Here is a 23,809-nt window from a genome sequence, read left to right as displayed (position 1 = left end):
CCTTCTCTGTCCCACGTGAGGGTAGGGGTTATGTCACTATGTTGCATCCTGTGACTTAACTCAGTGCCTGGCACAGTGTAGCTACATAAAAGGTGTTTTTTAATTAACAATGGATAACTAAAGGGAAGAGTGGACAAATTGCCATTTGTATCCTGATTCCACTGCTCATTGGCTGTGTGACCTTGATTGAGATATTTTAACTGTATTTCAGTTTTCTCAGGTAAACTGGGGGGTCAGAATAGTTCCTACCTCAGACGTGTTTTAAGGATTAAATGAATTAGAACTGGTAAAAGGTTTAGACCACTGCCTGGAAATAGCATATCTCAATAAATATTATCTATTCCTTATATTATTTGTGCTAAATCATCAGATAAACATAATAGCGTCATACATTTCACTATACATAGAGAATAAGAAATTTTTTTAAGTGCAAATTTAACTTACTAAAAAAATTCAACATAGTTTCCACCCAGCAGTGAAACCTCAACTGTTTATAATTTTTAAGCAGTATATCACATTGAACTGCAAAGATTTTTATAGTAACTCAGAATTAAATGCTAGGATAATTTTAATGTGCTTTAAATAAAATATCATTATAGGGGCCAGCCCAGTGGTGTAGTGGTTAAGGTCGCACGCTCCACTTCAGTGGCCCAAGGTTTGTGGGTTCAGACGCGGGTGTAGACGTACACACTGCTCATCAAGCCATGTTGTGCTGGCGTCCCACATGCAAAGTAGAGGAAGACTGGTACAGGTGTTAGCTCAGGGCCAATCTTCCTCACACACACACAAAAAATCATTATAAAGTGCACTTTATAATTCTACATTTTTTTCAGAATATATAGGAGATAATTTAATTTTCTCTTTGTGTTTCACATTCACTATTATGATCATAAATTATTCACTCCTCATTAAACACAGTTTTATTAAGCACCTGTTATGTCCCAGGCACTGTTCCAGAGACAAGGGATGCAATAGTGAATTAAACAAAGCCCTGCTCCGACGGAGCTTATCTTCCTGTTAAGAAAAACAAACACACACATACACACACATATAACACACACACACACACGTAAATATATATATACACACACATATATACAATGATGCACGCACACATAAATAAATATATACACACACATACATATGTACATACACACATATGCACGATGACCACCCACACACACATAGTGTTATGGTGCAACAATTGCCATGAAGGAAAATGATTACAGAGGGCATAGCATGACGAAGATGGCTTATCTAGGGGAGTCAGAGATAGACCTTAATACAATGACATTTAAGCAAAGAACTGAGTGACATGGTGGTGCTCTCTGGGAAGAGAGGACAGGAGGTGCAAATGCCCTGCGGTGGGAGCATGTTTGGAGTGTTCCCAGGGCAGAGAGCAATGAGTAGGGGGAAGAACAATATGAGAGAAATTCGTGAAGTTAGCTGGATTTGGATTTTGCTCTAAGCAAATGGGAAGAGATTGGAGGGATTTCATGCTGAGGAGTGCCATGATTTATGTTTTAGAAGTGCCACTCTGGCTGCTGTATATATAGTGGGTGGTAGGAGGCACAAGATGGAAGAAAGAGCCAACTTGGGAGACTGTGGGATGGGATGCTCACGGGCTGGACTAGGATTTTGGATCTGTTTGAAGTAGAGCCAAAGGGACCTGCTGACGGGTTGGATGTCCTAAGGCTAGTAGATGCCAGTGTATGTCCTGTGGACATAGCCAGTGGGATTTGCTGCAACACGTGTGCAGAAACTTGCTTTCTGGAAATGTTCTCTTTTTTTTGAAGTTTAAAAAATTTATTTAGATTATAGTTGCAAGTTAATATTACCAATTCAAATGGCTAAGCTTTTTAAAATTTTTTTATTGAGGTCATATTGGCTTATAACATTGTGTAAATTTCAGGTGTACGTTATTATATTTCTGTTTCTGTGTAGACTATATTGTGTTCACTAATAGTCTAGTTTTTCTTTGGGGTTTTGTTGTTGTTGTTTTTTTGGTGAGGGAGATTAACCCTGAGCATGCTGAGCTAACATCCATTGCCAATCCTCCTCTTTTTGCTGAGGAAGATTGGCCCTGAGCTAACATCCGTGCCCATCTTCCTCTATTTTTTATATATGGGACACTGCCACAGCATGACTTGATGAGCAGCGCTGGGTCTGTGCCTGGGATCCAAACCTGCGAACCCTGGGCCACTGAAGCAGAGCTTGCGAATTTAACCACTACACCACTGGACCAGCCCCACCAATAGTCCAGTTTTCATCCGTCGCCATACATATGTTCCCCTCAACCCCTTGTCCTTCCCTTCACTCCCTTCCCCTCTGGTAACCGCCAATCTGTTCTCCTCATCCATGTGTTTATCTTCCACATGTGAGTGGAATCATAGAGTGTTTGTCTTTCTCTGTCTGGCTCATTTCAGTTAACATAATACCCTCAAGGTCTATCCATGTTGTTGGAAATGGCACAATTTTATCTTTTGTATGGCTGAGTAGTGTTCCATTGTGTATATATACAACAATTAAAAGAGCTGGATACACTCCTGTGTTCACTACAGCATTACTCACAATAGCCAAGACATGGAAGTAGCCCGAGTGCCCACCAATCGATGAATGGATAAAGAAAATGTGGTGTATATATATACAATGAAATGTTCTTTAACGTCAGCTTGCTTTTGTTTTGTTGTTGTCTGGTTTGGTTTGGTTTTCACTTATTTCCATCTCTTTGTGTACTAAATGAATCTGTGTGGTGAACTGGACTGTTTAACTGTAGACATGTGTAGAACCAACAGGTATAAGCCCATTCCAGGAATGAGAATCTTAACCTCTCTGAGCCTCAATTGCCTCAATTATAAAGGAAGAAAAATTGCTGCCTCTGACAGTCCGTGGATCTCCTACCAGAGGCGATAGCTACAGCTTGCTCAAAGACCATCCCACTTGGTAAAGCAGGCCTAATTTAGTTGGATTTGGGGACTCAGTGATTTTTTTACTTTTTGTTTTTCTTTTTTGTCACCAGGGAACTTCAGAACTTTTAAAGTTGATTAGCTTAGCTTCCACTGAAGTCAAGAATTATTCCAGCAACTTTGGGGTTCTGAAACAGCTGCTTCCATTCCCATGTTTTACTTTCCATATTTAAAAAGTATTTATTTCCAGATAAATTTTAGTGTAGAAGTCTTTGCAGTTTCTTCTCTTACCAGCTTTACTCCAAACCTCTGACCCGCCTTGTCCATCTGCAGTTGGGGAGGGCTAGAAAGGCAGCACAACAGAGTGGTGAAAGGGTCTCTGGAGCCTGACCCCCTGGATTTCAAATCCAGCTCTGCCATTTACTAGCTGTGTGATCTTGGGCAAATTATTCAACCTCTCCGTGCTCACTTTGCTCATCTCTAAAATGAATACAGTAACAGTACCTCCCTCACAAGATTGCCATGAGGATCAAAGGAATGATAAGCGCTTGGAGCATTGCCTGACTCATGGCTAAGTAGGCTAAGTAGGAGTTCTTTGTCATTATTACTGCTTCTCCCTATTCAAATACTGTGCCGATCTTGACTTTTAAAGAATTTGAAAAACTCTTTATATTTAAAATCGTCCTGTCTCTTTTAAGGAATTCGTTTAATGGTAAAATGACACCCATACCCTGGAACTGTAATTTAAGACAGACTGTGAGATGTGCTTTTTGAAACACCATGGATTTCTAGATCACAAAGAACTCAGATAATCCCATCCACTTATTTATTGGCTCTATGGGGGAGATTCTTTCTGAGTTTCTATTCCTACATCTATCAGATAAAGATTAAAATATGCACTTCTCAAGGTTGTTGTAAGGATTAGAAGAGATAATGTTATGTAAAGTGCTGGAAAATACATCACATTCTTTACCCCTCACCCTCGGTCAAAATGTGTATAACGTAAAGCAGCGTATGTGAAATTTAACTTGATGTCCCCAAGATTCAGAAATGAGATGTTCCTGTGGAACATGCTTGGATGAATGTTGCTCACAATAAAATGAGGCCATAGACGGTGACACTGCTCATGTGGGCAGTGGGGGACAGATGACACCCCTGTGTGGTGGGCACTGCAGGCACAGGATCTCCACAGGACCACTCTGCAGCCTCTCACCACCCTGAAACTACTGTATTTTTGTTCGGTGTTTCCTCAGTTCCAATTACAGAACATTTAGTACCAGTTGGCTGAGGAGGCGGAAAATTTCCCTATTCATTTCATGAGGAGATTTTCAAAATTGTCTTTCTTTGTGTTTGCGATTTTTTTTTTTTTTTAGTGTGGGCTTTGTATTTCAAAAGCACATTTAATAAATGGTAATGCTATACAATGTTGCATTATTTACTCCTCCATCACAAGTCACCCAGAGAGGTAAAAGCAGCATTGCTCAAGGGAAAGAACAGGGGCCAGGGGTCGGGATGCCAGGCTGCTTCGGGATGCGGGGCCTGACCCCGGAGCACCACTTACGACCCAGAAGGTTCTTGGACAAGTCATTTAATCTCTGCATTTTCTCAAGCCTAAATGGAAGACATCCAATGAGATGCTTTCTAGGTCTTTCCATCTATAATCCTTTATCCCTGTGATGAGCTTATTTGAGAGGTAAAATTCTGAGGTGGACACAGCCCAGGGCCCAGATGGACTAGAAAAGGGAGCTGCAGGCAGGTGGTCTCTGAGATTCGTTCCTTCAGTAAAGTCTTTTGGCATCAAATGCTTTATAAATACTCTTGACCGACTTGAGGGTACAAACACACTATTGGACTACTGGAAGGAAGCATTTTTCTTCGTGTATGAACTTTAAAAATGTATTTCTATTCCTGATCCCATGATGCTAAGTGTTCTGGCAATTTTAACAGACGTGAGCAGAAAAATGAGAATGCATCCTCCACAATTTTGTCTACAGTTACAGGAATATCAAAGAGACCATTGGAACGGTTGAGTTCTAAGGAAAGGGATGATTTATAATTTCAAAGTTAACTTGGCAAATATCCCATCTCTGAGAAGTAGATCAGACGTCCAGCAGCCAGCATGAGGTGTGGAGGTGCTCTGACCTGGAGAGAGAGCTGGCCTGTTGGGGACGTGTCTTTGCCAGCAGCCTTCTGGGGACACAATTGACTAAGCGCCACGTGATAAAATCAAGTGTTAGATAGATTGAAGGCAATGTTTTTATATTTTATCAGGAATTAAGTAGCAAGACTTTTAAAGCAGTTAGAAATATTCTTTTTCCTCTTAGAAGCATCCTGCCCAAAAGGCGAATAGGCATTAGCATTCTTTACATGATGTGCTTTCTCTACACATTTACAGAAAGACCATTACATTTTTGCCTCAGCTGTCATGCTTATTTTTTGCTCATGATCTTTATGGAAATGAGGAGAAGAATTAACCCGACCTGCATGTGGTCTAGGACAGAATCTGTCACATAACGTTTGATGGTACAATCACTTGAGAGAGTACCGTGGTGTGTGAGCCTGCGTGGTCCTCCCATTGTGCCTCCAACCTCCTGATTTCTGGAGAAAGCAATGGTTCTCCACGGGTTAGTTGCCAGCCAATTACCTTTTGTCATACTCTTGCTCTTCACTTATAATTTTGTCAAACTGAGACAAAAACTGCCACATTGTGTGAAAGGCAAATGATTACTGGAGTCTATGCTGCCTGTGAGGACATCTAAATTTCCATGGCTACTTGTTCAACTTTGAATTACTTTTTTCATTTGCAAAATCCATAGAGTTTGTCTTCATTCTTAGAGATGTAGGCGCCCTCCACTGTGTTCATTCCTTATTTGAACATGCAAAAAACACCCTAGCCTTCCTTAGCAATAAGGACACTGCCGCTGGGCCCATTGTGCAGGGCACAACTGCATAAGCCACAAAGCCTTGTAGCTCAATCCTCCCAGAGAGTTAGTGAAACTCTGCTTTGGTATTGACTTGATTTGGGGTCCACCTCCCTTGTTGTAGGACTGGGTGGGGCTGGACCAGAGTTAAATGACTTGGTCACTCCCCTTGGAAGCAAGCCTTCTTCCTCGGATCCAGCTTATTACCTCTGCTCTGTCCTCCCTCAGGATGAGCTCTTTCTCTGCAGGCTTCTTGACGGCTCATGCAAAGACACCAGGCCTCGCCCTGTTACTAGGGTGAATATGGCCTGGGCTCACGATGGCACCCTATAACCCAGAGCTTGATGCCCATGGAAATCAAGTGATAGCCCACCTGAAGGAAAGAGCCAGATGAGAGGAGAAATTTCTCAAATTCCTCCAGGTGGTGACTTGTCAGGGCCTCTTCCTGGGTCACATCATCCTATGATCTTCATACTAAAATACTACATCCCAGTGGAGGTCAAAACAGGACTCATTGAAGGAGGCGGATACTCCCAGCCTCAGAGTATTCATGGGCTTCAGCCTCTACCCCAAAACTCATTGTTACCAAGAGAGGAATTCCTGTACACTAACTAAGGAGAATTTTGTTTTAAATCCCTGAGGAAGAGATGACCTTCTGCATATGCTGTTCATGACTGAATGCAAAAGATGCTGTGGTGGAGTCCAGATGCTGTTGCTGGTGATTACCTTCAGCATAAAACTGCCTCATTACCAAGTCCTTCTGGTACTTCTGTAACTCAGTTACCTTGGAAGGTGTCCAGATCAAAGCTACCTTTACACCAAATTCCTCTGTGTCCTGAACAGTGAGACTATCGGGTACACCCACCTGCTCCTGCACTTCCTTCCTGCTCGTTTTCAATAAACAGTGAGCTGTTTTTCTTTTGACTAAGAGCCAGTCCATACAACAGCAGCAGGAAGGTTGCTTTCGATCTATATGCAAATAGACTGAATTCTCTCCAAACCCCGGGAAAAGACCCTTTTAACCAAATGACTTCTACTTCTGTTTCTTCATGTATAAAATTATTTATCAGGGATAAACAACCTGAGTTCCCTTCCAGCTGTCTAATTCCACATCACAAACACTGGGGAGGACCAGCTTTGCACACATTCGACAATTAGAGAATAAAGAAAGTGGTACACGTTTAAATGCCCAGTAAATACCCAACTCCCTGCCATGAAACTCAAGTTTCTTCTCAACATAATATCAATTTATTCCTGCTCCACTTGCACCATAAACCTTTAAGCAACAAAAACACCCAGCCACTCGTCAATTCCCAAAGCATCCTGCACTTAACCTGTTCCTGGCAGCCAAGTTCATATAGTCCCCACTAACCTGAATGCCCTTTACCCTTCTCCTTTTGGTGACTCTCGCTCAGTCTTCATGTCACCTCTGCTGTGTGTCTTCCTCCTGGACTTCATCGCTCACTCTTGACAAAAAGAGTGGCTCTCTTTCTATGTATCCATGGCTCTTTGATCAGACCTATAGTGTGACACTGGAAATATGGTGGCAAAGCTTACTGTGTACATGGCTGACTCCGCCAAACAGACTTAAAGCTGTTCAGGTTTCACTCACTTTTCTGCCCCCATGATCTAACACCAGGCCTGGTATAGAGCAAGTTCCCAATGACTCTTGCTGAGTACAGCTTGAATAAATTCCGCTAGGGAAAGCCTCTTTACATAAATCTATTTAGGCTAAAGTTTGATATATACACATGGTTGTACATTTAATGTCAATGCAATAGGAGAAGCAAAAGAAGATATGGACAACCTTTAGCTCCTGGCTAATGAGTTCATTTTCATTACTTGGAGATGTTAGAGGACAAATCTGCTGAAGATTCAGGTGATGGGCTGGGGATCAAGGGAGGAGTACTGTTTTACGTTAAGTTGCCATTTTGATTTAAAAGTGTTTCCCCTTCAGCAATGTTTTGTCTAGCAGTGATAAAATATAAATCGCATGAGCTCCTGCTGGCCAACATGAGACTCGGCAGATCGCCAGTCTCAGCATTCTCCAGGCCGGTGCGTTCCTATACCTTTTGGTTGAGGATGAACAAACCTGACGCTGCCTTTCTTCCTTTTTTTTCCCCGTTTACTTATTCCTTCCTTCAATGAAGACATTAAAGCTTGAATCTTTTGTAGATTTCTGTAGTTCTTCAGCAAAGAAACTGGCCAGTGCCCACTGTGTTCTCTGCACCACACAAAACACAGTGGGAGAAATCAAAATATCGTTCGGGCAGTGCCGTCCAAGAGATTATTCCTTTTACTTGGAAAAAAATATTTATGTAACAACATTTCTTGACTTTCTTTTGTGTGTGAAGGCATTATAAGAGACAGAGATGAATAAAGCAAGGTTCTCAACCTCAGAGTCCTTAGAGTCTCAAACGATGGTTTTCAAGTTTCAAGTCATGAAATCAACTTAGTAGATTAGGAAGAGCATTTTTATTTATTTAGAATAGTATGGAATAGAAAACATCTGAGTACCTCCCATGAAGTCAGGGTATCGTCACATGACAGCTATTCTTGGTGGAGTGGCTCTGTGTGTGCACTGGATCACAATGTAGAATGTATTTCTTTCTGTAAGACACAGTCAGAAAAGTTAGAAGCCCACTGGTTGAGAAGGATCAATGAACATGTACATAAGTCACTGAAATTCAGGTTTTAAGAAATTGAAGTTGAGAAGGGAAGTGGGAGTGAGAGAACTCAATGTCACTCATAAGCATCAAGGATCCAAATTGCCAAAATAACGTCATGTTTCTGCCCCTTTCCAACTCCCTTCCCAGGGCAGTGAATTCCCCGTCCAAGTGTTATCACTAAGCGTCCCATCATGCAGCATTCGACTTAGACGAACTAATTCTTTGAATGTCGTGTTTCAGTTGTTAAATTTTTAACAAGTAGGAAGACATTGATGACGAGATCTCACATATGTCTTCTGACATATGGTTAATATTTATTGTCTTTATTTTAATAATGCATATTCACCATATTACATTGCTATATGTAGGAAAATGACCTATAGCCTCATTTCCCAGTGATAATCACTTTTGGTATTTTCCTTGAGGTCATTTTCTGTACATATCATATGCTATACCTTTATATACAGATCACTTTCTTGGATATCTAAATGTGTCTGAGTAAAGCTCATGTATTCAGTCTTCTTAAAGAAATAACCAATCACATCAGTGACATATCTTTTGCAGCAGCTGAAAGAAAACCTTAAAGACTTTCGAGATAATAATCTTTAGAGTTTAATTTTCAAATTAAATGTAACAAATATGAATAACCATCTATGTGCTAATCACTAGGAACACAGAGGTTTATAAAACATGTGTCTTGCCCTTAAAGGGTTTATGATCTAGTAGGGGGAGAGAAAAAGTTGCATCAACAGAAAAAACAAAGCAAAATAATGCAATAAGTACAATTAAAAAAAGTAAATAGGAGACGCAGAGGAGAAAATGATCCAACTTACCTGCAGAGTGTCACAGGGAACTTTCCAGAGGAGGTGGCCTAGGTAAAGAAGGGTGATTGGAGTTGCCAGGCAGGGGGGAACCTGCCAGTTCAGGAAGAATTTCCAATCCTAGGGACAGAGTTTAAAACTAAGCAAGAAGACCACCCTAGGAAGAGGGACTAAATTAGATTCCTTTATCTCACATTTGGATTCATAGAACCCTGCCGTGTCGCCAGAAACTCGTTCATTTTGCCTGTGAAAAGCCTGTCTAAATGCCCAGTAAATAATACCATATATAGCCTGTAAAGTCAATGCAAAAGGACACATGCACACAGACACAATAGTGTGCAGAAAGAATGTAATTAGGCAGAGTTATTCAGAGGAAGGCTTCTTTGGAGTTGATGGAGATACATGAGTAGAGAAGGAGGAGGTCAGTGCCAGGAGTGCACAAGCATGGATGGTATTTCATGGATGGAGCTGGCTGCAGATTCCAGCCAATCACCTGGCGTGACCTCTTGTTTCAACCAAGGGGTATATTGGCTTCATATTCATGAAACTCAGGTGACCACTTCCTCATTTAGCAAATCCACAAGTGAAAAATAGGAACACTTAACAAAACATCAGGAAATGCAAGTTGCTTTAGTCCTATCTCTCTCAGCTATTTCAGAAAAGTCTTATCTTCAGACCGAGAAAGGGTGTAGCTTTAGAGGAAGTGTGCTTTTCTCCATTCTGTTGCCTAACCGAGCATCTGAGCCTGGCACAGTGTTTGCTAAATGAAGCCATATCAAATCTTTCTCTTTTTTTTAAACAGGCAGAATATAAATATATTTCAATTGATAAAAATATAAGAAACCCTGTGATTATGTTATTCCTATTCCAGTATTTTCTTGGCTGGGGAGCTGCAGTAAGAGCCGAGTCTGTCCTTAACATCCTGCTCTGCTAGAAGTGTAGGATCCAAATTCATTCCCACCATCCCCAAACACAAACCTCAAAGCTGCTTTGAGGAATTCTGGAACACTATTGACATGTGCAGGAATCAGTAACAAAAGGCAAGTTTGTTAAAGTGTAAGATGGATGGCGGGGCAGGGAATCTTTTGAGCACATAGACAACATCATTACCTGCTGTCAGACATGGGTAGTAAATAGGGTCGCAAGAAGATGAAATTGAGGACTTTTCCTGTGCTTCATAGATCACCCACTGAAATGCTAGCTAAACCATGAATTGAGAATTTGTCAAGCCTCGATGTACGAAGCAGAGAGAACACATCTTACTTCTCTTTCATTTCCATGCCTGCCCTCTGAAGTCTGTTTAGAGCCAATAAAATGATACATTTGACACATCCTTAATGGTAGCTCAAGAAAACCAGAAAAATATCCAGGAGTCTAGAAGTGCAAAATTAGGATGAAGCTGTAGAGGTCATCCAGTCCAGCCTCTTGTCTCCCTGTCTTCCTGTCCCTGACATTACCAATTAGTTTTGAGCTGGGCAGGACCCTGGAGAGGGGATCAGGCACAAGTCCTCACTGTTTCCCTCTTTTAGCCCTGCTCTCTTTAGAAAGCTGCAACCCTGCAGACATTTTTTTGCAACCTATTAATTCCAGAGACTTAATGGCTACATTATGTTGTATAAGTTTTAGGTTAGACTTCACAGAACTTAAGATAAAACACAGCAGTAAGAACTGTATGATACTAGAGAATTGAGTTCCAGCAAAATATCTTTGCACATCATCACTTAACTACACAATTACATAATGATTACTAGACATTTCTCCTTCAGAATTTCACAGATTGCTGATTTTACTTATTTATGTCAAATCCATAATCTCCTCATGAAGGTTAGAGTTGGGGTCTCCTTTTGACCTTCTCTTATTTGTATCCATTAAATGCAGTCTCTCTTGTTCATTCATTCATTCATTCATTCATTCGTCATTTGCAGAGTTTCTGTTAAGTGTGACACTTTGGACCAAGCTGTGTAAGTCCTTTGAGGCTGAAACCAGCTGGGTTCTACACTCAAGAGTTTATAGTGTAATTAGGAAGATAAATTGTGTGCATAGATAACAATACTAAAAGGTCAAAATAGTAAAATGGCAAAGCTCTGTGGAGTACTTCAGAACATAGGACTCAAAGAAAAATCGTGATGGAAGACATTTGGACGGAGTCCTTAAAGACTAGGACATGTAAAAATGGAAGAGAGCTTTCAAAGCAGTCAATAAACAGTGAGGTAGGAAGTTTCAAGTAGTATTTGGTGAATGAGAAGCAGTTTATTTGATTAAAGAATGGAGTCTACAAATGGAAGTATGCGACGTAAGGTTGGAAGGGTAGCTTAGAGTCAGGCAATAGTAGGCAACAGAGCTTCAACTTGATTCTAGATTGTGTGGACTGGTGGAAGGTGTTTGGGCAGAAAGGAGTGATTTGATCAGAGACAGATGTTTGTGGTTAAAGATTCCAAGCTACACCATACACGCCATCTGTTTTCATGCAGTTTTGGATAACACTACAGTATATAGGTAACATGTTGGCTTGAAACTGGCAAACAGAACACAGGGTAAACACATTTCCTCTTTCATTGCTCCTCTTAACATATATAAACTCTTTAAAATTGCCTTGCCCATTTTGTATGCAATTGATCTCATTTGTTCCTTATCACAAGCCTATGAAGTTTTATCCCATTGTATAGGTGAAGAGAACCATGCTCAAGGATATTAGGTGATTTGTCATCTGGTCACATAGCTAGTTAATAACAAAGTAGACACTAGAATCTCGCTCCAGATCCAGGGAATTTCCTATTATATGACAGGGTCCCCAGAACATGGTTCTTATTGTACTGTTAACCACAGCCCTATAAAATACTGTGGATTCTTTCATGTATAAAACATTATAATAGGTAAAGAGAGCTCTTATTGCAGAAATTTAAAATTATTTTCTGGGGTAACTGACACTTCTGAAAAATTCAGCAAGATTTTCTTTATGTATTCAAAGAAGAATCAATAAAATTCAAATTAGATTAAGGAAGATGTCCAGGAAAGCATCATGTCATCTAGAAAATTAAGGCTTGAATGGGGATGGATTTTCTAAGAAGATGAGTAAAAAGAAAGGAGCATTATATTCATCCTTGAAAATACAGAATGCAAATAAATTCCCCCCTTCCTTTCGATTCACCCTTCAGGGCATTTTCAAACATTTGATCCTCCAAATAATGCTATAAGATAGGCATGGTAGGTATTATCATGCCCCCTTAGGTAAATAAGAATATCGAGGCTAATTAACTTGCCCCAAATCATGCTAATAAATAATGGTGCTGGGACCGGTGCTCAGGTGGATCTTGTAGCTCTTAATTCAAAGCCAACTTTCACTGTCCTTGCATCTACTTCACAACTAAAGGTGTTTTGAGATGATTAAATAATAGGAAGTCACAGACTGTCTATTCGGTTTGGGATATATAATTCATTCCAGCAGTTTTGCATGTTGATCAACCACATCTAGGTTTTACTGAGACAGTTTTTTATTTGGACTTTGGGAAGCACTACCCAAGTCAGAATAATATGCTTAGGAGAACCAGTACCATTTTTATTCCTAACTGTTTAAATGCTTTAACACATTCAGGTCAGTGATGAGAACCTCCTGAGAGTCCACTTATTCATATCCATCTTTAAACAGAGAGGCAAGGGTGAAGTGGCTTACAAAGGAACCGGCTAGTGCCACAAATGCTGTGGGAAGTTTGACATTAAATTCAGTACGGGTGTGAGCCATCCTTTTGCATAGCACTCTCAGAGCTAGAGTAGAAGTAAGGAGAGAGGAAAGGAGATAGACACAGGCTCTTCTCCCAGCACACAAGGAAGCATGTCATTCCCTGGTGCAGAGCACAGTCCAACCTAGGACTCAGTTATTAATTCATTAACAAAATTGTTACAAATTTTATTTATTTTTAATTTTGACAGTAATGCATGGATACATTCTTACTCTAAAACCTTCAAACAGGAGAGATGGAACTAACACTCCCTTTGACCAGCACTCAGTCTCACTCTCCTCCCCGGATGTAACCACATTGTGCAATTTTGGGTATATCCATTGAGACAATTATCTGTAAATTTACTTTTATATTATATGTGCATTTAGAAATATATAGGTTTGTTTTGGTTGTGGTCTTTTTTTGGCATCCCATCAAAGATATTAAGAAGTCAATTACCTTAGTACACTGTGTAAATTAAAGAATTCACCCCTAATATTAACTTGATCCCTATGCCTCATAACTCATTCAAGATTCCATCACTGGCCTGAAGCACTTGGACACTTCACACAGCATTGATTTCCTATTCTTAATCATGCCCAGGAAAGCAACCTAGTTTAGCAATTCCAATTTAACTCCTAATAAGCTGTTATTTGGAGGAAGTGAGAGATAATATACAAAAGAATATTCGGTAAATAACCAATGGCAGTTAGTGTCAAAATGCGGTCTACTGGCCTGGAGGAAAAGACTTGGGCAGTGGAAGTGGACACCATTAATCTATGGCAGGATGTTAGACTTAGAATTGTTACTGACCAAGGTATGGACTATTATCCTGGGATAAAGAGAAAAAGTTTTTAAAGATCTGATTTTAAAAGCCAAACCAGACAAAATCTTTAGGACAAAAGAAATCTCATTTTTGCATTTGTACATTCCTCCAGTAACTCGAATATCATCAATTAGAATAAGGAAAAGACTTACCGTGGCATTTTCTCTTCAAAACTTCCAGAGTTATTTCAATTTGTAGTATGTTATTCAGAAATTAAGCGCAGTCACTGTTTGTTCCATTTCTTGGTGATTAATATTCATTGCTATCACCCCAGCACATGAAGCAATTGTCCCTTGATTCATGGTGCACGTGTGGGCAGCAGCAGATACTGAGAAAGCATGGTAATTTTAGGCCATTTACAATGGCCCAGCCACCAGAACAGATTGCTCAGAGGCCGTCCACCTACATTGTACTTCTAGACACCCCACCTCTCTGTCTGCTGTAAAACTGACCTGAGGCATCTCCTTCCGTAATGAGCAAAGATTAAGTGAGAACGTGTAATACTGCCTTTCACTGATCTTTAAAGGCTGAGAAATGACTTCAGATAAGATAAACTCTGTACACTTAACTCTGCATTTTCTCGTGGAATCAGCCTCTCATTGAATAATACCAATGTAGTGTGTGTTAGATATTGGCACTTGGGGGATAATTTGCCAGAACTCTCAGTATGAGCCTTGAGCTGGTATGCTCTGGAGATGAATTTAGAAGAAATGTAGGATTTGGTGAGGCATGTCTGAACCTGATGTTGCATTTGGTAAAAGAGAATTATATGCATTTCTAATGATTTTTTGGGATTCACTGTAGAATGTTATCGTGTGCAGATTCACAAACTGCTAGCTCTCTCTAAGTGGGGGAAACAAAGAGTAAAACTCTATTATTTGTTGACTTGCTATTTTTCATTAGGCCCACAGGGACCAAATTCTTTCCACCATAAAGAGAGGTTCTATGTGGTTAGAAACCTGAAAGGCAGTGGGACTTGGTATCCTAAATCCATTGACAATTAAGTAGAAGTTGAATTCTAAGAGTCAGATGGCCAAGGCCCTGGAAGCTGGCTGGACTTATCTCATTTTCCACTTGGAGTCATGAGTAGTGAGTGAGTCTTCAATAACACCTTTCAAGGCATTAACATAACTGGCTTCTGATTTTCACCTCTAATGGGAAGACAGCCCCAAAGGATAGCATCAAAAGCCCCAGAAAATTGTCTCCATCTCTAGTAGCTAAAAAGTAGAAGCAAACAGGGTAGAATGAGGAAGTGATCTGGGCAGAAGTTGTGCAAAATAGAATTATAGAATAATAAAAGTTTACATCTGGAAGAAAAATTGGAGTTCGTTTATTCCAGGGGATTCTTAGCTGGTCAGGGGTGGGGGCGGGGAGGTGGGAGACACTTATATCAAACTCTTGAGCCTGTATAATTTGAAAATCTCCTCCAAATGATGCTGAAATGGGCTGCCCCTTGTTTTACTGAGGTTCAGAGATATTGAAAGATGTATTTAAAGTTATGCAATTTAAACCAAAGCTAGAATTGGACTCCATACCATCCATCTCCAAGTCTTATGGTTATTGCATATCATAGAATTATAATATTTTACTTTTAAATCCCATTTTCTTCCTCTTCCTTATTGATAATGGGTAGGGAGAGCTGAAGGAGAAAAGAAAAGAAACGGAAGGATTGATACACATTAGAAGAGCAGAGAACTGTTGGGACATCTTTTTTGCTCCAGGTTTTGATCACTTTGAGATATTAAGAATTCAGGTGTCTTCCTAAAATCCCAAGGTTAGATGCATCACCGAGGCCATGCCAACACAAACACACACGCACGTACGCATTTTAAACACAAAGCTTAGAAGCAGATTTTTTTTTAATGTTAGAATGATATCACCGTATCTCAAGAACTCTTAGGTTTCCGTTTTCATGCCTGCCTCGCAGGATTCAGATCTTCATCACCCTCACCGAGACTGTACCAGCAGACTGCCAAATGGTCTTCCTGCCTGCAGACTCTCCATTGTTTTGACCATCCTTCTAATCACAGCCTGAAGTTTTGTGACGATGATCTTATTCCTCTCCTCTGTAAACTTCAGGGGATCTGATCCCACTACCTACTGAATAAGGACAAAACCCTTCATGTGGCTTTCTTGTCCCAAATTGCTTTTTATTTTTTTAGGCTTTTTTACTCCTTACTTTCCAGGTAGTATAAATTTGCTGCCCCAAAACAAGGAGCATGCTTTTAAGACTTGTGGCTTTGCTGTTATTAATCTTCCTGCCTGTAAACTCATCATCATACTCCTTACTTCCATTTGCCAAACTTCTGCCCATCCTTCAAAACTTAGCGCAAATGAAGATGTGATATTCCCCTCCTTTAATCATTCTCTAACAGTGCCTTTGAAGCACCCAGGGACCCATGCCAACTTACATTATGGTTATTTATAGATATTTCTTTCCTACTCCATTAGATTATAAATTCTGTTGGGTTCTCATTTTCCTTGACATGCCTTTGAGGCCTTATCATTTGCCTTGATATAGCAGATAAGCTAAAGGCATGAATGACTCAGCAATGGTCTTATATAGGCAGAGGAAGAAATCCAGCAGAAGATTTAGTTATCAACAAAAGAGAAAGTGTATCCAACACTAAAATTTAGATTAACCCAGGACCCTTTCCACGTTGCCAGTTAAAAAACTTTAATGTCCACATAGACGTAACATGCCCTTCCTCCTCCTACGAAAAAGGGAAGAAACAGGTAAATTTTTAAGAATCAAGACCTAAAGATGCTAGTTTTAGTTTCCCTTTCAACAGATCATGGGTAGGTAATTTACGTCTAGGAGAGATTATTTGCCAAACGTTTTCTGAAATTATGTATTTTTTCAAAGAGGCTTGGAAGGGATAAAATGTGAGGTTCTCTGCTTGGATACAGAAGTCAAGGCTTAGAGATTTGACGTATCCATGAGCTCAATTTGGGTCATTAGGCTGACATACCTGTTATTTGTAACGGCAGATGTCATCCCAGTCTACAGGACAAGAAACGCAGTATCTAGAATAAAAGTGATAGTAAATTCCCTCTCCCCCACCTGGATCAGACCACACTGTTCACTCCGAGATTACATTTAAGATGAAGTTTGATTGCTTAGGCCTTAAGAAGTAGCACTGGGGTCAATGGATGACATTTTAACTCAAATTTAGGGAGAATTCCCTGAGAGTTAGAGCCATATAATGATGAAATGGGTGGCCCTTGCTGATATTTACCTTTAAGGATAGAGCAAACTGTTATTTGTTGTTCTGTTCAATCCTACTCAGAAGTGGATTCTATTATTATCAAGCCCATTGTACCAATAACGATACTGAGATGTAAAGAGACTAATTTATTCTGAGTTACTTGGTGAGTAAGCGGCAGAGCAGGTGACCACCTGCATGAAGTTGACTTTAAAGCGCAGGTTCTTAACCAAGACACTGGTACTCACTTTGGTAATTGAGGGCGAGGAGGGGCTGGCTTGGGGAGAAGATGGCCTGAGAAAGTGGTAGATGGAATGCAACGCAAATAAGGGGAAGGGGTCTAGAGAAGATGTCTTAAAATTTGCTTCCAACCTCCAGATTCAGGGGAGATTTGTCTGCCTTTGAAGGATATGCTTATTTTAAAGACAGCAGAGGTCACAAATGGGCTGAAAGGCATGATAATCAGCATATAAGAGATTGTAATCAGTTCAGGGTGAGTTTTCCCTTACGCTCCACTTAGTAACAGTAGTATAAAGAAGCTACACAATGCCTCGGAAAGAGTAACAAGGAGATACTAGAAAACCGTAAGAAATGCTTCTTCAGTGAAGTGTTGGGTGAGGAAATGGGATGGTATAAACAAGATGGAGCAAACTTACAGCCTCTAGGATAAATTAGAAATTAGACCCACAGGGTTTTTTTTGTTTCACCCTGCAATTTTTTGGGTTGTTTGCTTTGTTTTTTAAATAATTAGTTGCCAATATTTTTAAGTCAGGATGTTTACATGCTTTTCTTGAAAAGTCAATTCTGGCACTGCTGGACCTGTATCCACAGGTCAACAGTCCCATGTTTCCAGAAAGTTCTTACCAGGCCTGGTTGTCTTATACCTTATCTACTTCACTCCGTATCATCTGCCCAAATCTAGGAGTCATTTGAGCATGGGCCCACCATTTACGCCAGCTTTAAGAATACTTTTTAAGTTGCTGGAGTTCACTAAATGAACAAGGCATAATTTTATTTCTGAAACAGTTTTACGTAAAGAGGCATTAAAGAAAAAAGCTTTCAGTAAATCTCAAGAACGAGAACAAAATATTTAAAAGCTTAGGTCTTGCATACCAAATTATAGCTTCTGACCTGTTTCACAGATTCATGCTAAAACACACTTCAATATGTATCACTTTTCTACATCATTATAAGCCACATGCTGCTGGATGGGCCCTTGCTTACTCTTTTTACGTGACTTTACTTTTGCTTTTCCAGAGAAGAATCACTCTTACGTATGGCCTTTATGGAATGGGATCTTAAATCTGTATTGATTTTACAGAACAGAAGTTTGGTAGAAAGTAGTTTGTCAATAGAGGGATAGGTGCAAACATTTTTTAAAAGCACACTAATAAAATCTTAACTGTTGAAGAAGAAGATGTATCTTGATACACTTAACTCACTTTCAGCGATTTTAAAGTTAATCTTATACCTTTTTTTAAAAGCTATGATTTAATAGACATTTTCTGGACCAGGGCTCCTGTTGATATGGCAAATCTGTGCTTTGTTTCCTGGTAAATTTTCTTTCTGATATAGATAGCAGTGTCAATGTCATTTTTAAAATAAATTCCAGAAAATGCTTTCTCTCGAAAGGCCTATAACAAAAATTATATTCTTGGGAATACTATAGTTATTGGCTATTTGAGACTTGAACATATATCTAAACAGAAAGGAGAAATTATTACTCCTAGTAGATATCTAGTAATGTTTGTTATAAACTCAAAAAAAATCCAACAGACTTTATCTAAATTCAAACTAATCGCCTCCATATCACAGAAGGAAAGGCTTCTCAGTCTAATACACCAATGGACAAGATGATGACAGATACTCCACAAGTGCCCACTTTGCCAAGATCTGAGAAAAAACTGAGGGACAGGTCTCCCCAAGCAGCAAGTGAGCGAAAGGCTGAGCAGTATGGACAATGTGTGACAAATGCTAATTCAGAGGAGCAGCAATGTAGACAAGCATTTCCCAGTGTGCCTTGTGTGGAAGGAATACTGATAACCCAGGATATTAATAGGTGTTATTCCAAAAATAAAAAACAAAACTGTGGTCATATAAGTTTGGTTAACAATGAGTTAATGAAGTCAAACAATTCCTTTTATTATAAGATTCTCTGAGTTTTTATTATGTTATTATGTTAATATGAATGGCAAGTTCCCAGGAAAGATATACGGCATACAGTAATTCTCAAAAGAAATCTAGTTTGAATAGAACATCTCTTTGGATGAGTATTCTGTATAAAATACCTTGTATGTTGATTAGGATTAAGTTCAGCTGCAGGAAACAGAATACATTGTAATACTCTTACATGTGAAAGACATTTAGAAGCAGGCCAGGGGTGATATGGCTTCGTGTTTACAGGGCACTCAAGCTCCTTCTGGTGTTCTGCTCTGTCCACCATAGAATTTGATCCACATTATTAGAATCCAAGATGGCTGCTATAACTCCACCCATCACATCTGTATTTCAAAAATAAGTTGAAAGTAGGGGTGGTATGCCGCCTCTCTTTTAAGTAGAATTTTTGAAAGTACAGCCAACACTTCCTTTTACTTCTCATTGGCCAATACTTACTCCTGACTGCCAGGGAAATAGGAAATGTAGTCTTTTAGCTGGGTGGTCATATGCACAGCTAAAAGTAGAGGATCTGTTTATTTGAGAGAAAGGGAGAATGGGTATTTTTGTAGGCTATTAGAATCTATGCCATGCTGAGAAATCACAAAAACAGATAATATATAATGTTAATATTTATATTTGATTTAGATACTTGTAAGTATTACTTACAATGGCTTTAATTTTTTTCACTAGTAAGAATTTCTTGAACCCATAACCAAAAACAAAAAGTGAAAAAGAAAGAAAAGAAAAGATGTAGGGTTGAACTACATGGGAAAAATAAGAAAATGAAAAATAACTACATGGATTCATGGTAGCAAGAAGCTGGTCTCATTGTTTGAAATAATAGGAGACAACCACCATTTAACACAGTCTTCACCTTTATATTAAAAATATCTCTTTGTTAAGACTTTTAGCATAAATTTGCCTAATTGTAAGAGAGATATCCATCCATCTGTGACTAGGGAGACATTGTCCAAATACAGAAAATTTTCATACCGTCCAATAGTAGAATTAGCTCTGACCCAGCTAGGGAATAAGGCACCACTCAAATGCTTTGAAAAGAAGGAGGAATTGTAGTCAATCTTTTCTGCCATTCAAAATTATTCTCGAAATATGTTAACCTCAAAATTATCCTAGTTGGCTCAGTCATTTGTTCTGCTAGGTTTAAACCCATAGCAAATTACGATATGCTTTACTTATCAATCTTTCAAACATCCTGTTCCCGCAGTTTATATGACTTTAATGATTCTCAAAAAAATTATTGAAAATCTCTACAATTCACTGACTATAAGGTATTATGTGAAGTGGTCTATATACACTACATCACTTTATCCTCAGAATATTGTATCTCCCTCTTTCAAATGGAAACTGAGGCACAGAGAGGTTAAACAAGCTGACTAACGTCCACATCGGGAAGCAGCAGGTGCAGGTTTTGGTCTTACTTTCTGATCCCTGATGTTCTGTTTCTCCTGCTTGGAAAGAAGCTATGTATCCATTCAGAAATATTTATACTTATTTGAATGCATTCCTGCAAGGGAATCTCAACATTCCATGTTTATGTATAACAGAACTGCACATGCCTATTGTTTCTTATCACGAATAGATAGGGTGCACCTTGACTCGTTTAACTATTTGGTATACTAGTTAAACTAACTATTTGGTACACTAAATGTATCATAGTATTTACACGGCACAGACAAGAATACAATTCTGAACATTCTTGGTCCTGTAAGATTGAAAACTATTTGATCATCTACAAATAATTTCACCTAACCATCATTACAGTATGGAGTTTTCAAAATATGTGAATCCCATTTTACCATGGAATCTTTGAGGCTTAGTCCTTATGGATAAACTTTAAAAACAATTTTAAGAAAAGGGATTGAATGCTAGTTTCAGCTGATTATATGAAAAAGTGATGATGGATAAACGGTCTTTTAAAAATCAACATCTGTTCCTTATGTATCCTCTAGTCATATTTGCTTAGTTTACAATTCAGGCAAAATCTGGGCTGTTTTTAGCAAAGCCAACACATCAATGGAGGAAGACGCTGAATACCATTCTGATTTGGCATATTTACTTCACTGTCCCAGGAGTCTTTATTACTGGTGATGATTCAAATATCATTGTAGCACAAAGATACAACCAAGAGCTACATTCTTCCATCTATAGACATTTCCTTTTATAGGTACATGCCTGGGGATTGAATCTTAAAACAGACCTAAAATCCTGACTGCATATGGGCAGTTGTTGACTTCCTCTCTTTGAATACTAGAAAAATTGTCATGTGAAATGATAAATTTATAAGAATAAAAGATAGATGTTTATTGTGCAGCAAAATACAAAGAGACCCTATGAAAATATTTTGACATTTTCCCCGTATTCTAAGATAGCAGTTAAAGCACAGACTCTTGAAGTAGGTTAATCTTGATGTGATCAGAGAAGCTCCTCTTTTGCTAGCTGTGTGACTTCATTGATTAGCCTCTTGTTTCCTCAGTTTCCTTAACTATAAAATAATGGTACTTGCCTCACAGGGTTTTTCCAAGAAATAAGAGAATTGATATAGGGAAAGCTCTTAGTAAGTGCCCAGTTCATGTTAGCTATTCTTGTTAATAGTAGTAATAAGCGTAATTGATCTCTTCAGTTCATGAACCCTAGTTTTCTTATTGAAATGTATTTGACTTATTTTTTAACTTGGAATACCTTTCTAAGGTATGTTTAAATTCCTGAAAAAATACCTAAGAAATATATAATCTTTTCAAAACTTTCACATCATTTACTGGGAAATCTGTTATAACCAGCCATCTATGGAGAGCAGGTTTCCAATTATGGGATATGCCAGCTTCTAACAGTATTTGCTGCATGTTCTTGTTGGTAAGAGATAGAATGGTATCTACCCAATATGGAAGAATAAAAAGTCTCTACGATCTCACATATTGACATCGAGCGGGAAAAACAATAATTTCTCTGTTTCCCAGACTACAGGCATCCATGACACATGTGACATTCTTATATCTGTTATGAACACTAAGATTCAGATCCTATATCCCAAAGGACGGTGAAGTTCTGGAAAAAGTGAATAAAACCAGGGCTGGCTTGGCTTAGGAAAAATAATATTGATGAGGAAAATCCCCTGTTATTACTTTCTAGTGCAATACATAAAATGAGCTGAATGGATGAAAATTTATAATTCATTTTGAAGAGTAATTGTTACCTAGCAAATTTAATCACTGATCTCAGAAATTAACAAAAATTTGAAGAAAGGAATCTAGTGTTTTTTAATCCTTCGCTAAGAAATGACTACCTATTTTAGCTAGAATTTGTATCACTCTGAAACATCATGGAAATTTGAAGAAAAAATAATTTCCATCTTTTGTATTCAAGAATAGCCATATATCTTTGCTAAATTATTACAAATATAAGCCAAGTGTTCTAACCTTATCTTTCGATAATATGTGACAGGAGCAGGCAAAATCGTAGAAAGACAAGCTTAAGCCTCTTACTTACCCCTCACTCACAGAGAAGAAAATATTCCATATAGTGCAATTGTCCAACAAATGAAATTTGGTCTTGAAGACTCCAAATTTTGGGGCCAGCCCGGTGCCACAGCGGTTAGGTTCGCACGTTCCACTTCAGCAGCCTGGGGTTCGCCAGTTCAGATCCCGGGTGCGGACATGGCACCGCTTAGCAAGCCATGCTGTGGTAGGCGTCCCACATATAAAGTAGAGGAAGATGGGCACAGATGCTAGATCAGGGCCAGTCTTCCTCAGCAAAAAAGAGGAGGATTGGCTGCAGTTAGCTCAGGGCTAATCTTCCTCAAAAAAAAAAAAAAGACTCCAAATTTCATTTTAAACCATGTTTGAGAAAAAAATTCCTGAAACATATCAAATACCCACAGCCAATTTCAAATAGGAAATAAATAGCAAAATTTGACACCTTCTTAGGAACCCAGGATCATCATAATATAGATATGGAAGAAGCATGTACTGCTCTCAGCAGTGGCCTAGAACTTAATTTAAGAAAGTGTTGCTGCCATCTGCTAGCCTATTGGCTGTTTGCTCTTTTCCATAAAGCTAGCAGAGAAAAAGTGCAATTTCCTGAGCTCTAGGGCTGAGTCTATATAAAATTAGTTACTAATTGACAGGCTTTCTCCCAAATGGCTTTCCTACCATCTAGCAGACATTCGCTTCTCAAAGTAACCAGCAACATCAGCGTCACTTGGGGACGTGTTAGGTGTGAGGCATCTCCAGTCCCAGTCCAGGCCCACGGAAGCAGGATCTGTATTCTAACAGAGTCCCTGGGTGGCTTGCAGGCACCCTGAAGTCTGCCGAGTGCTGACTTAGGTCTTCTCCTTCACCACCACCCTTAACTTAGCAGCAGAAACCTTAGACAACGGCTCCATTCAACTCCAGTTGACTCGCTCCTACTCTTCTTCACACTGAGTTTGGTGAAGGGGTGTAAAGGAAATTTCTCCCTCATCAATTCAAGGATCACGCTAGGGTATTTCGGAAAAGGCTTATTTTTTAAAATATGTTTGTTTCATGGAAGAGAAGTGGAGGAAAAGGGAGCAATCTGACAAATTTGAAAAGC

General features: G+C 39.2%; 1 protein-coding gene across 15 annotated transcripts in view; it reads left to right on the top strand.

Annotated features, from left to right (window-relative positions):
• Positions 1-23,809, top strand: part of CHRM3 (cholinergic receptor muscarinic 3) — a 457,925-nt gene that overhangs the window by 385,859 nt on the left and 48,257 nt on the right. The window lies entirely within an intron of this gene.

The sequence above is a fragment of the Equus przewalskii genome, chromosome 1 (genome assembly GCF_037783145.1).
Source record: "Equus przewalskii isolate Varuska chromosome 1, EquPr2, whole genome shotgun sequence".
In the NCBI taxonomy this organism is placed as follows: Eukaryota; Metazoa; Chordata; class Mammalia; order Perissodactyla; family Equidae; genus Equus; species Equus przewalskii.
The sequence above is the reverse complement of the archived record's forward strand: the minus strand, read 5'-3'. Positions and strand labels throughout refer to the sequence as shown.